General features: G+C 36.6%; 1 protein-coding gene across 1 annotated transcript in view; it reads left to right on the top strand.

The window, feature by feature from the left end:
- Positions 1-14,688, top strand: part of LOC150090866 (uncharacterized) — a 190,894-nt gene that overhangs the window by 154,511 nt on the left and 21,695 nt on the right. The window lies entirely within an intron of this gene.

Below are 14,688 nucleotides of genomic sequence, written 5' to 3'. Positions count from 1 at the left end.
GCCATATTATAAATGACATAAAAAAAAAAAATTGGCTAACAAATATCCAATCAAAGGCAAGTGAGAAAAATTTAAGGTGATATGGACATGTAGGGGTGTTCAGCTCTAATCCCTGAAAGATGCCACTATGCTTGAGAGATTCATATGAAAGACTGCTGTACAAATCTCTAATTTGTGGTCTTTCATGGAGATCATTGTCAAAAGCATTATTGATATATAATTATTTTGTACACTAATTAATCTACTTAGCTACTTTTGTCAATTATCATTTTCATTAATGCCTAAAGAAAGCTTTTGAATGCTAAGAAAATTGTTCGGCATGAAGACAGATTATTGTATTCACCTTATATTAATTTATTCACCTTATGATAATTATATATATCAACTTCCACGACAAGGGATGGAAGTCTTTTCCACCAACCAACCGCCCGCTGGCTAAAGGCAGATTTCAGCACGTTTATCCTACATCTCCCTTTCCTCAATTTGAATTTATGCCCTCTCAGGTGATTATTCTGAGCAAGTGGAAGAATCCCATCAGCATTGAGCATGCTCAAACCATTCAAGGCTTTATACACCTCTATCAGATCACCTCGCTGGTGCCTAGTCTCCAGACACTGTAATTTGCAAAACTTAAGCCTTTCTTCGTAAGAGCACCCCTTTGTTCCATTCACTAATCTTGTTGCCCTTCTCTGTACTCGATCCAGCAGCTCTACATCCTTCTTGAAATGAGGCCTCCAGACCTGTATACAGTACTCTAGGTGTGGCCTGACCATTGCCTTATACAAGGGAATAATCACCTCCTTATCCCTGCTAGAAAAATTGCTATATATCATTGACAATACACCATGAGCTACTCTTGCGCCCGTCTGCACTGCTCAGAGAACTTCATATCTGCCTGCACAACCACCTCCAGGTCCCTTTCATTCTCTACCACTGTCAGTGTAGTACCACAGAATTGATACGTTGCTGTTTTTTTTTTTTTTTTTTATTTGGTAGTTGTTGGCGCATCGGCTTCTGTGGCCATATTGCACCTCCCAAGGTTTTTGCAGTACTTTGATCCAAGCCCGAGGCGGGAATCGAACCCGCGACCTTTGGGCTGCCGGGCAGGTACTTTACCCACTCGGCTAGCCCGGTCGGCTACGTTGCTCTGGGGTTGCTGTTTCCCATATGTAGTACTTTACATTTGTCAATGTTAAACTTCATTTGCCACCTCTCAGCCCATGTGCTCAACCTTTCCAGATCCTGTTGCAGCAGCATAGTGTCAGTAGTGTCCTTGACAACCCTGCCAACCTTCGTATCGTCTTGCAAACTTGGACATTAAGCTTGATATACCATCATCAATATCATTTATAAATACAGAAAACAATAATGGACCCAATACTGAACCCTGAGGGACTCCACTAATAACATTAGTCCACGATTAGCAGTGTCCATTGATTACCACTCTCTGTCTTCTCCCCCTCAACCACCCCATTATCTATAGCAGCAATTTGCCACCAATGCCACATGCTCCAATTTTTGCAGCAGTCTTCCATGTGCAACAATATCAAAAGCCATTCTAAGATCCAAGTATATAATATCAAAGTTATTCCCTGCATCCAGTTCTTTTGTGACTACATCATAGTATCCAATCAAATTGGTCAGGCAAGACTTCCCCTTAACAAAACCATGCTGTGTGCGAGCTATAACTGAAGTCTTGTCTAGATGATCCTGCAGTGTTTCTTTAACCAGTGCATCCATTAATTTTCCTGGAACAGAAGTTAAATTCACAGGTCTATAATTACTTGTGTCAGCCTTTGATCCTCCTTTGTGAATTGGGGGTCACATTTGCACTTCTCCAATCTGTGGGTCCAAGTCCTCCCCTGAGTCCAAGGAAGCTCTCATAATTATGGCTAAAGGTTTGCTTACTTCCTTTGCTGCCTCCTTTAATATAACTGGATAGATCCCATCCACCCCAGGTGTCTTTCTTTTGTTTATCTTCAACAATTTCTCCTCCACTTGACTCTCAGTTATTACAAGATTCTCTAGCTTACTGCCAGAGTTGAATACACCTCGGGCATTCCCCTCGCTGAATAACTCCTCATATGTGAATGTCGATGCAAAATATGCATTTAGTTTGTTAGCTACCTGAGCAGGATCATCAACAGTTGACCCATCTATATCAAGTGGACCAATCTGATTCATCCCCTTTCTTCTAGAGTTTACATAAGAAAAGAACTCTTTGCTGTTTTTCTTTGCATCCCTTGCCAAAGATTTCTTGTAATCTGCCTTCGCCTGCCTAACCTCCTTTGTAACTTGGTTACAGATAAATTTGTATGTATCCCATGCATGTTTCTTCTCTGCCATATGTCTCATTAGTTCATCTGACATCCATTTAGGCCTAAACCTTGAACAGTATTTCTTGAACAATATTTCTTAGTTGGTATGTAACGCCTAGTAGCTTCCAAGATAAGTTCTTTGAATGCTTCCCATTTTGAATTTGCTGTTGGTAATAACATCATCAGTTGGTCCCACTGTATAGAATTTAAATACTGTCTCAGTCCATCGTAGTTGCCTTTACGAAAGCAATAACCCTTCCTTTTACCCCTAATGGTAGTTACCTCTTTGAGTAAATCCCACTTCAGCACACTGTGATCACTGCCACACAGTGGTTCATTTATCTGCAAATTCTTAATGCATGAAGAATCACTACTGATAATCAAATCAAGAGTATTACTCCCTTTAGTTGCCTCCCGAACATGCTGATGTAGAAAACAATCATACAATAAATCCACAAAAGCCTTGCTAGTGTGTGAGTGACCAGCCCACAAATTCCAGTCAATATGTGGGAAATTAAAATCCCCCATTATAAATAAGACTCTCAGATTTACTGGTCCACTCTATTTCCCTGTACAGTTTCTTATTATACTCATCAGTCAGTAGGCCTATAGCACACTCCTGCTCTCAATTTTGATCTCCCAATGCTTATGTCACACCAAACTGACTCGACACTGCACTGTCCAGCAATGTCAACTGGCTTCACTTCCTTGGATTTTATGTTTCTTAACTAATAGCATAACCCCCTCCTCCCTTCCTATCCTGTCTATCCTTTCTGTAGACGTTGTATCCCCCAAATCCAGTTCTGCATTCCTTATATCTGTGTGACACCACATCTCTGAAATCCCAACAATATCTGCCTTTGATGTTTTGAGCAATACTTCAAATTCATGAAATTTATTTACTCAACTCCTAGCATTGGTGTACACGCAAGTATACATTCACCTGTTTCTATTCTTAGCTACCCTAACACAACCCATGTGTTTACTTGTACTGGAATGACTCCTGGCAGTCTGAAATATCCTGCATCTTGTTTTTCAGGCTTCTGCTCATTCCAATAGAAGCAGTGCAAGAATCTCTTTCACCTCTGCCAGTGGCTACTGTTAATCTATTAGTCTGTCTCCCACCCAGGCTAGCAGTTTTCCGACCCACCTAACACTGCCTTGATAGCATCAGCAGATATTCTTGCACCCTTTCTATTTATGTGTATCCCATCCCTGTAGAAGCAGTCTCTCCTGTTAACAAATACAGTCCAGGCTGAAAAAAATTCTTCCCTTTGAACCTTGCACAATCTTTCCAGGGCCGAATTGATCGAAAAGGCTCTCATCATATACTCCCTCCTATCGTGTCTGGGCAGAATTGCAGACACTTTCAAATTCAGTCCTAATTCACGGCTTTTTTTCAACAGTGACCTGTACTTGTTAAGTAATTCTGCCAGTCTCCTACTCTTGATATCATTAGTGCCAACGTGTACAACTATATCACCTTTTGTGTGCTTAAAAGATGATATCCGCTCTTCTTCGTCAAAAAGTTGTACCTATATTCATCATGATTTCCATGAGGTTGAACATGGATGCAGTTACATTATCTGTTAGATGAACAAAGACAATGGTCAGTACAACTGTCCTTATCATTCTGAAGATATTTAAATTTTTTTATTGAAACTAGAATGGTATACTTGAGTATTCTTTGAAAAAAAGGAATTTTGTTTTCTTCTATGAATAAGGCTTATCATGTCACTGCCAATTGTCAAGTGTAAATGCAAAACATTGTTTGAATTTTGTATGTTAATTACTGTTCACAGTGATAATTATAGATAGAACAATTGTTCGAACTGATTATTAAGGTTGAGGAATAATGAATGTATTTTTTGTTAAAAAAAAAAAAGAGAGCTTTGAAGGCAAACATTTCTAAACTCACTGATTTTAATTTCAAGGGAAATATATATATTATATATATATATATATACAAGTAATTCTTGCAATTGTATAGTCTTTTTTATTTTTTTTCTCTCCAGTTTAATGATTTCCTTTGCCTCTTAATTGATACTGACAGCTTTAATAGTGGAGAATTTAGAGATTTTTGTTTTTGTTGTTTTGGTTTTTTTTTAGGAGCATTAGCAACTAAGGCCATATTGCTCTGGGGATATGCGGTGGTCATTCCCTGACCTTTCCGCATCCTTCGTATTTGGTGTTCACAGGCTCGAACTCCGGTGTAATCAAGAAGTGTGTGCTATGCACTGCTGCTCCTGCCCACCTGGCTACGGAGACACCAGAATTTAGAGAACTGGAACTTGTAAACATTTAATGGGAACCACCCATGAACTCTGAAATTGCTGTTTTATTTTGTTGGCAGTCAGTTTTCATTTTCTTTAGTTTGTTGTTGCTCCTTTATCATCTGAACCACAACATTGAGGACAGTATGACGAGAAAATTTATTTTTTTGTATCTAGTTTCTTTGTTACTGCATCATAGTAGCTAATCAGATTGGTCAGATGAGATCTCCTCTTAACAAATCCATGCTGTGATTTTCACATAACTGCATTCCTGCCAAGATAATCCTGCAGTACATACCTCTTTAATCATTGACTCCATTATTTTCCCTGGAACGGAATTCATGCTTACATGTCCGTAAATATTCACTTCACCCTTTTATCCCTCTTTGTGAACAGGAGAGACATTTGCACATCTCTAACCATAGGTACTTCCCCTAAATGCAAAGATACTCTCATAATTATGGTTTGCTTATCTCTTTTTCTGTTTTTAAATATAATTGGATAGATTCCAATAGTCCCGGGTGCCTTATTTACTTTTAGCTTCAACAATTTCTTTTGTTTCTCTGTTATTACAAAATCATTTAGCTTCCAGTTATAACTAGGTATTCTTCTGGTATTCCTATCCTTAAAACTTCTTCATGTGAATGTATTATGCAAAATATTTATTCAGTTTGTCGGCAGTCTTAACAGGATCATCAGTAATTAACCCATATATATATCCAGTGGGCCAATGTGATTCATTCCTTTCCTTTTAATTCTTAGCGAACAACATATCATAATCTGCCTTGGCTTACCTAATTCCCTCAGTGACCTGATTGTAAACTAGTTTATACATAGTTTGAAATGCATGGGATGATTTATAATCATCCCATACATTTTTCTTCTCTGCCTCTAGTCTCATCAGTTTATCTGACATCTGTTTAAGTCTAATCCTTGAACAGTATCTTTTAATTGGTATTAAAAGCAAAGTAGTTTCTGTGATTAGTTCCCCAAATGCTTCCCTTAATATTTATATCTCTGATCACAAAGTATATATTCCTGTTGTTGCTCTCGGACTTTGGGAACTCTCTAAACTTTCTTTAACTTGTGATGTACATGTATGTGAATGAAGACTGCATTTTAGTACTCATAATGGTAGCATTGATTACTTCCTGGAAATCACCAATGTACTTGACATTATGGAAAGCATCAACTCATCATCTGATGAAATTCTGCCCAATCAGACTGCCAACAAAGTTCAAGGGAAATGGATGAAACATCTATTATTTGAGAGAGAGAGAGAGAGAGAGAGAGAGAGAGAGAGAGAGAGAGAGAGAGAGAGAGAGAGAGAGAGAGAGAGAGATTGCTGTGCATTATAGCTGAATAAAGGAGGCAAGAAACTTTCTCATCATGGATAAACTACCATTTTGGTACATTTTATCCATGATAAGAAAGAATTCATTGAACGGTGAATCAATTCAATAAAGACTTTATTGAACACTGCTTACACAAATTACTATCTTGTTACAATTTTTGGTTATTTAGCCTACACTCTTAAATTTCCCTTCTCTCTTAGCATTATAACTTGTTTTACCTAACTAATATTACCAAATTCTCTACAATTTTTTATAATTTATTCAGTAATTCTCAAATACTTTGCAGATTGTCATTTAACAGCACTATATGATCTGATTTTTGCATCTCCTTCTCTAAACTTTGTCATAACTTACATTCTTTTATTAAATGGTCAGTGAAAATTATAAACCAGATGGGTTAGTATGTAAGATGCAGTCCTGTCTCATTGCAAATTTACAATTTTTATATAAATTTTTAACCCCTCTTAAAAGATTGTCCTTTATGGTATATATCTCCTAAATTTGAAAGAGCAGATTTCTAGGTACTTTATTGTATACATTTTCAAGATCAGCAAGTCCTAAGCACAGTTTCTTATTTTTTCCTTGACAGCAGTGTTTATAGTCCTGTCCTCTAAAATACTTACACAGGTTTTACCTAGTACACTAAGGAATGAAATTCTTCTCTATTTTCCATATTAAACTTTATTTCCCTTTTATATACTGGTGCATTTAATACTTTACTCAATCTTTTGAACTTTACCTTTGGAAAAACAATCTCTTCTTCATAATGTGATGTATAATGATGCTGTTTTTTCCTCCAGCTTTCATCATTTCATATATGATTTCACTTACACCTGTTCCTTTTTCATGACCTCTTCTACTTTGTAAACAGAATCAGTATTCAAAAATTCTCCCATTTCTGTCATTTTCTTTGCTTCAGTGATATCTTCAGCCCCTTTTGTTTAGCAGTTCTTCAGAGTATTTATTCCATACTTCTAAAATAACATTCTCTTTTGTGTTAACTTTGCCATTAATATTTGTTTACCTTAATTGTTTCCCTCCCCTTCTGATATTTTTCTGCCATTCTGTTATTTCTTTTCCATAGCTTTCCCAAAAGCTTTCCAAAGTTTTTCTTCAGCCTCTTTTATGCTTGTATTTGCCAAAAATGTTTTTATTTTTTGTTTCTATAACTGATTAAATGATTTAGCAAAGCTTCTTTTAATTTATCTGCCTCTCTAACGTCTTGGTCCACCATGGAATTCTGAATTTTTTGTCTTTATAAATCATACGTCTCTCATAAATCATACCCCCACATAGTTTTTGCAGCTTTCAACTAAAATTCTCTTAATTTTTGCCATTCTTCATCTAATGTTATGTGAGCATTACGAAAACCATTTAAATTTTTGAGCAAGAAAGATTCTATATTTAAAAAATTTTCAGAGCTTTTTGTTTATTTAAGCACTTTTATATCTTATAATTATGGCACTAATTACTGAAAATAAGTATTACATATAGCTATAATAACATACACTTAAACCATTTACTGAATATGTTCAAAATTTAAATTAGATAACACGTCTAAGGTCACCAAGGAATATCTCATTTTTAAATTCCGAAACTTAGTATTGGATAATATTCTAACGGATCAAATTATCAAGAAATTTAAATATGCCCTACCAATTACTAACTCCTATATCAGTACTCACTTTAATTACAATAAACCTATAGGACTAACAATATGCAATTACAAGCAGGTGGCTTGCAACCTAGTGAAAAGTGATATTAAGACAGAATGTTTTTGCCATCTGCCTCAATATAAAACTTACGTGGATTAGTAGTAGTGGCATGTGATGCAAGAAAGCAAGTGTATGAGCTTATGCAGCATCAGCCAAAAAAAAAAAAAAATTTACAAAACAATTTCCTCTAAATGTTTGTCAGTTCCTCTTTAAATTTATTTAACCTATCAACTTCCACAACAGATGGAAGTTTGTTCCAGCAATCAACTATTTGCTGGCTAAAGACAAATTTCTACACATCTATTCTACAACTGTCTTTCCTCAATTTGAATTTATGCCCCCTTAGGTTTATAATATGAGCAAGAGGAAGAATCCCATCAGCATTGAGCCTGCTCAAACCATTCAAAGCCTTATACACTTCAATCAAATCACCTCACAGGTGCCTAGTCTCCAGATGCTGCACTTTACAGAACTTAAGCCTTTCTTGGTAAGAGGACCCCTTTGTTCCCATAACCAATCTTGTTGCCCTTCTCTGTTCATGCCCAAGCAAATCTACATCCTTCCTAAAATGTGGCCTCCAGACCTGTACTCAAGGCGTGGCTTGACCATTGCCTTATACAAAGGGATAATCACCTCCTTTTCCCTGTATGGCAAAATTCCTGTATTCAAAGTACCACAAACACATCATTACCGGGGATTTGAGTATCATTTCTCACACAGAATTATGCAACCTGTTATCTTATGGATTCAAATTAGTATACAAAAAGTAGATTAAATATAATTAATAAGCAAATACACATTGACCTAATACAGTTTTGCTTAAAACTGGCATACAAACATAAAACACCATTGGAAGCTTTCCACATGTGGATTACTCTCACCTATGAAGCTATAGAAAAATATATATAGGCTTTATGCTAAACAAAACACAACCTACTAAGATATTTGATATGTCTATAATCAAACAGCAATTAAAGGATTTGCAAACTAAATTCATAATAACAACTATAGACAAAGCAGCCAACAGTTATAGCATTACGAGGTGTGACAATAAAATTTCGAGAATAATTCGTTTAAAAATTTTATTTTGAAATTTATAGAGATGTGAGGCCATTGCCTTCGAAGTAGTTCCCTTCACACTGTACACACATATTCTAGCATAGGATCCATTGATCATAACATTTCTGGTACTCACTTTCTGGTATCTGTTTTAATGCCTGCATTAAAATAGATTTATGTTTTAATGCATTTATAACTGCATTAAAACATTACTCTGAATTTTAGAAACTGACTGAAAATGCTTTCCTTTCACGTTGAGGAAATAAAAAGAAGTCACAAGGAGACAAATCAGGTGAATACAGAGGGTGCTGCAATGTTGTGATCGATTTCAAAGTTAAAAACTCTTTCACTACAATGGCAGAATGTGCAGGAACGTTTTTATGATGCAAAATCCATGACAAAGCAATTTCAGGTCGAACTCGGTTGACTCGCTTGTGAAGCCTTTCCAAAACTTGAAGGTAAAATTGTTGATTGACAGTTTCATTAGGTGGAACAAGCAAGCTCTTTGTGGATGATTCCTTTCCGATCAAAAATGCAAATTAACATCTTTTCACTTTTGACTTTGACATTCTCGCTTTTTTTGGGTCTTGGCAAGGAAGCTCCCTTCCATTGTTGACTTTGCCTTTTTGTTTCGGGGTCATAAACAAATACCCAGCTTTCATCCCCTATAAATCTGGTACATCTTCAATGCTTTTCAACATCTCCTGAGAATTTTGCAACCGAATTTCTTTCTGCTCATGAGAGAGGTTTTTTGGTACCAGCTTTGCACACATTTTCCTCATCAATAAACTTTCAGTCAAAATTAATCTAACACTTTTCGGATTAATGTTTAGTTTTTTTGCAATCATTCTTTTGGTTAACCGCTTATCGCTTCGAAAAAGATCGACCTACATATGTGAACAAACATTTTCCATCATGAATCTAAATAAAAATTCTTTACGATCAAGCATCACCGATGAACATTTACAAGCAGTTTTAAGAATCTCAACTACAAAATTAACACCCGAAATTAAAAAAATCTAAAAGATGTAAACAGTTCCATTCATCTCATTAAATCCTTGGTTATTAGAGAATAATTTTTTTATGTTATATTTCTTCTTCATAATAACAAATAATATATATATCTAAAAATAGTATTTTACGTGCGGCCCACCTTCTTTTTGAATTCCTGTTGTGGCCCTTCAGCCCAAAAGTTTGCCCAGGCCTGATTTAGAACATACTTTAGCTATGATGTAACTTGGATTTATATTATTGTGCCATTTATTAACAGCAATAAAAATGTCTTTGTGAAGATGTTTTGCAATAGAATTAGCTGGTTCGGTTCAGGTTTTTTTTTTTGTTTAGGAGCATTAGCAACTAAGACCATATTGCTCCAGGCATATGTGGTGGTCATTCCCTGACCTTTCCGCATCCTCCGTATTTGGTGGTCATGGGCTCGAACCCCGGTTTAGTAGAAGCGTGTACTATGAACTGCTGCTCCTGCCCACCTGGCTACGAAAGCGCCCAGAATTAGCTGGAAAACAATTAAGAAAGTTGGGTTCGTTTATTACTATTAGATCATCCATGTAGCGGTAGAGTATTATGCTTTTATTTAAGTTTCTTTCAAAATGATGCAAATAAAGGTTAGCAACTAAGCATTAGCTGCAGGCCCCCCCATTGCTATACCTCAGGGGTGGCCAATGAGTCGATCACGGATTTAATTTCAGTTGATCATGACGAATTTTAAATATACAGTCATCCCTCGATTTGTGCACTTTGTGCAATGAAATTTTTGAGATGGTCGATCGCGGCACAATTTGAAGGAAAAAAGTAGATTGCATCACAAATTAAGTTGGTCACTTATGCTGTCATCATTAGATATGTAGCTACTGAATAGATATAAGTTAATTATGCAGTCCCAATAATTCTGTTGGAATGGTAATATGTTTTGGTCTCCTTATAATAATTACTAAATACAGATTTTAAATTATGGGAAATACCAGTAAATAAATTTTTAACATCGAATGTACTTATAAATGTTCTATGTTATTGAGTTGTTATTTAAACATTCTAAGATTGGGTGTTGTTAAGAATGATCCTAGATACACTTATATTACTTAATATAATGTTGAGTAGAGATTCCAGTTTTTTATGTGGGAGCTTGGGATAGCTGTTCCTACATGATGTGGTAAATCTAAATCCTATTTGTGAAACTTAGGTATCCAATGTACATAAGGAAATTTGGTGTTTGGATTATTTAATTTTAACCTTTTGTGCATGATCAGTAATTTCTTAATTATGGTGTTAATCGTCAACGGATATTTCTGAAAAGTTGACCAGAGTTTATGGAAATGATACTATGTCAAAACCACACATTTTCAATTGGGCAGAACAGTTCCAATAAAGATGTGAATCTGTCGAAGATGCTGAACGTTCAGGGCGTCCTTCCATGACTTGACACTGGTGCCTCCGTAGCCAGGTGGGAAGGAGCAGCAGTGCATAGCACACGCTTCTTGATTAGACCGGGGTTCGAGCCCGTCACCACCAAATACGAAGGACGCGGAAAGGTCAGGGAATGACCACCGTATATCCCGGAGCAATATGGCCTTAGTTGCTAATGCTCCTAAAAACCAAATAACAACCATGACTTGACATGAACAATCTGTGTTCTTTGCCATTTTCTATACAGTTTTTGCTTCCTGAGGAAACTTGCTTTCAGTTGTGGGTTGAATCATTCTTTTGTTCTCTCAGATATTTTGATTTCTTTTGCTGCTCCTTTCAATGCTGTTTGGTATAGCTTTTTAGTGATCATTTCTAAAGCTTTATCTACTGGCTTTTCTTGCAGGTCATTCCAGTTGTAACTAGTTAGATGACTGAGAATGACTTCTGCATTAATATACTTCACGTACAAAAAAGATACTTACTTTGCTTTTCCCGGTTCATGTGCTTACCCTGCATGTATTTATGGATCTTCAATTCTACTTCAATGGGATTGTGATCCGACTTAAATTTTATGAAGTTTTGCGGTAGCCTTATGTCTTATGAACTATGGTACAATAGGTCGAGTTGCTGCATTCCCCTTGTCTTTGGTGTCGAAAGCTGTGGTAAGTGCAATGCGCCTAATGTAGCATCCAGCTCTTTCTTGGCCTCCTTGTGTTTTGGAAGAGGGAAATTAAAATCTCCCGCTATTATTGTGTCAACTGATAGCTTTAGATTTGCAGCAAGCCACGCATAGAGTTCATTTTTTGTCTCCTTTTTGTGCTCAGATGGGAGGTATATGATGCATAACTGTATTGTTTTTTTAACGTACTCTTTTAAAAAGGTAACGCAAATTCCTTCCAAATTATTTGAATTGGTTGTTTGTTCTCTTATAGGCTGGTATTTATTTTGATAGCAAATTATAACTCCCCCTCCTCTTCTATCTATTCTTCCAGTTCCCACACATTTGTAGCTTGCTGCTGCAGTTAGCCAATCTAACTGTTTTCCATTTCCCATCCCAGGTTTTGATTAGGCAAATGAAATCCAGGTCCTCATACATCATCATCGTTTGTAAGGTGTGGAGCTTATTTGAGATGCTCCTCACATTTTGTGCAAACAAGTGGATATGATGTTCTGCATCCCCAGCTAGGGGGAGTTCTTTTGATTGCTATTGAGCCCGATTCCTTGCATCGTTTTTAACCAGTGGTCTGGCCCATCTGTCTGTGTAGGGCTTGGCTAAGGTACCTACTGGCCAGGCGCTTACATCTTGTAGGCGAGTTGCTTTATTTGGGACAAGAGATTATAAAGGAGGAGTAAGCTGAGTGTCGTGTTTTCACTTGCTTTACTTCCATAGTTGTCCCATGTTCACCCCTCACACATGGCTTTAATGTTTCTGGGCTGTGTTGTGGGCCCAGCCTTGCTACAAAAATTTGCTCTCTGGTTGCAACAGAAGTAATGTAGATTTCAGAAAAACACCGTTTGTTTCAGGTGTGTTACAGGAAGACATATTAATACTTTCTCTGTGAACTGGATTACGTCCTCGGTGAGAGCAGGAATGAAATTTTGGGATGGGCGGGTTTTTCTACCCTCAGAAGTGTTATGCATTTTAGGTAGCTTAGCAATGTGTGCATAGGTGAGTGGGTTTGCAGGAATGTGATCTGAGGGGGAAGAGGTAAAGAAGGCATGTACTCTCGGAATACATGCATGCCCCAATCATTTCAGTGGATTCCTGTAGTCTTAATATTTCTCTGATCCTTCTTTATTTTGGTTTCTACTTTTCCTAGTGGAATCTGTGAGGTCATTTCCTTGTGCTGCCCCTAAAGTTTCACTGGGTTTGATGCTATTGCTTGCAAGGTCCTGCCGCAAACAGACAGTTCGCAGCTGGGCTTGAAATTCACATATTATTTGGCTGTCTTGTAGATTTGCTATTCTGTCTGATATGTTTTTTCCCCCGAATTCCATTCATTTCTTGTCTTCTGTTTGTGATTTTCAATGCTTTCTACCCTCATGTGCAATCCATGCATTTCACTTCTACTTTTCTTTGAGTAGCTCTGCCTTGTATAGCACAATTCGTCGGTTACAGGGGCCGCTGAGGCACCTTATGCAATGAGGATGGATTCAAAGCATCCTAGCTTTTCCTCCAGTCGTTTAAGGGTGTGCAATATTCTACTGTTTTGTTCCTTGAGAAGAAAATTCTCTTCCTGCAGTTCCTGTAGCATTTTATGTACAGGGATGAAATTGCTTGCGAGATTTAATTAGCCTTTAACTACAAACCTACAGGCAAGAGAGATGTGGGTCGACCAAGACAATGATGGCAAGATCAAGACCACCTCGAAGAGCTACAACGAAACAGGTCTTAAAAGACCTAAGCTGGACCAAGTTCATGATGATGATAAGAAATGAATGTAAGTTACAAGAGGTTTGGGACATAAAGCTTTTGTTACATAATATTGAGGTGAGGGGAGATCAGAGCTACTGATGATGATGTATTATAGAGGATAAGAGACAAAATATTTAAAAAAGTACGTTAAAAAAAATCAATTTTAAGCGAAAAATGGAATGCACCTGAAATGTAACACACTGCATATATTAATTAATGTATAATTGAAGTGTGTTATTAGCTGTTTAGACAAGCTCAATCAGTATCACATTTTCAGCATGTTTTGTTGGTCCCTGGAGAGCATTTAAGATTAAACATAGCCTTCCCTATTCCCTTCCCCGATCACAGAAATCTGTTTACATAAATGAAAGTATGTTTCACATATTAGAGTAGAACAAAAAGAAAAGTCAGATTGAGGCTAAACTTTCAACCTATGTTCTGTTGGTACTTGGGAAAGTTTCAGGTCCAGTTACGATTTCACAACAACCTCACAGTTGTTCCCTCACGCGCGCACACACACACCTCAGCATAAATGAAAGTGTGTTTTTGCATTATTCAACAATAAAAATGCAGATTGTTACTAAATTTTCAATGTATATTCCATTTGTCCCTGGGATGGTTCTAAGTTCACATCTGATTTCATAGCATTCCCTCCCAAGTTTCCTTACAGAAATGATGAGTTTGGAACAGGAGCTCTGATCTATTTCAAAATTATAATGCATACTTAGAATATTTCAGAAATCTTTTTAACAAAATTTTCATGGCAATGGGTTTAAATTGATTAAAAAATCATTAATAATTCAAGATTTATTTTGTTATAAATCATGAATTATTGCTGTTTGCTAATACATTTGAAATGTAATGCACTGCATACGTTAACAAACTTGTTAACTAAAATGGGCTAATATTAAAGTTGGTTTTTCTTTCACTTACTCTAGATCTGATATTTGTAAAACTTTTTGAGTAGGCTACAATTTCTAACCTAACTGTTATCAAATCACTTGAGATGCTGTATCAGTTATTCCTTTTATTCCTGTTTTGGATAAGATCAGTTTCAGAATCTGAAAAAATTTTTGATCAAGCATTTCCTTTGCAAAACAATTAAATCTCTAGACAGATATTTTTTCCTTA

The sequence above is a fragment of the Mastigoproctus giganteus genome, chromosome 1, assembly GCF_048544385.1.
Source record: "Mastigoproctus giganteus isolate SK-2022 chromosome 1, ASM4854438v1, whole genome shotgun sequence".
NCBI lineage: Eukaryota > Metazoa > Arthropoda > Arachnida > Uropygi > Thelyphonidae > Mastigoproctus > Mastigoproctus giganteus.
This window is presented reverse-complemented; position numbering and strand designations above follow the sequence as displayed.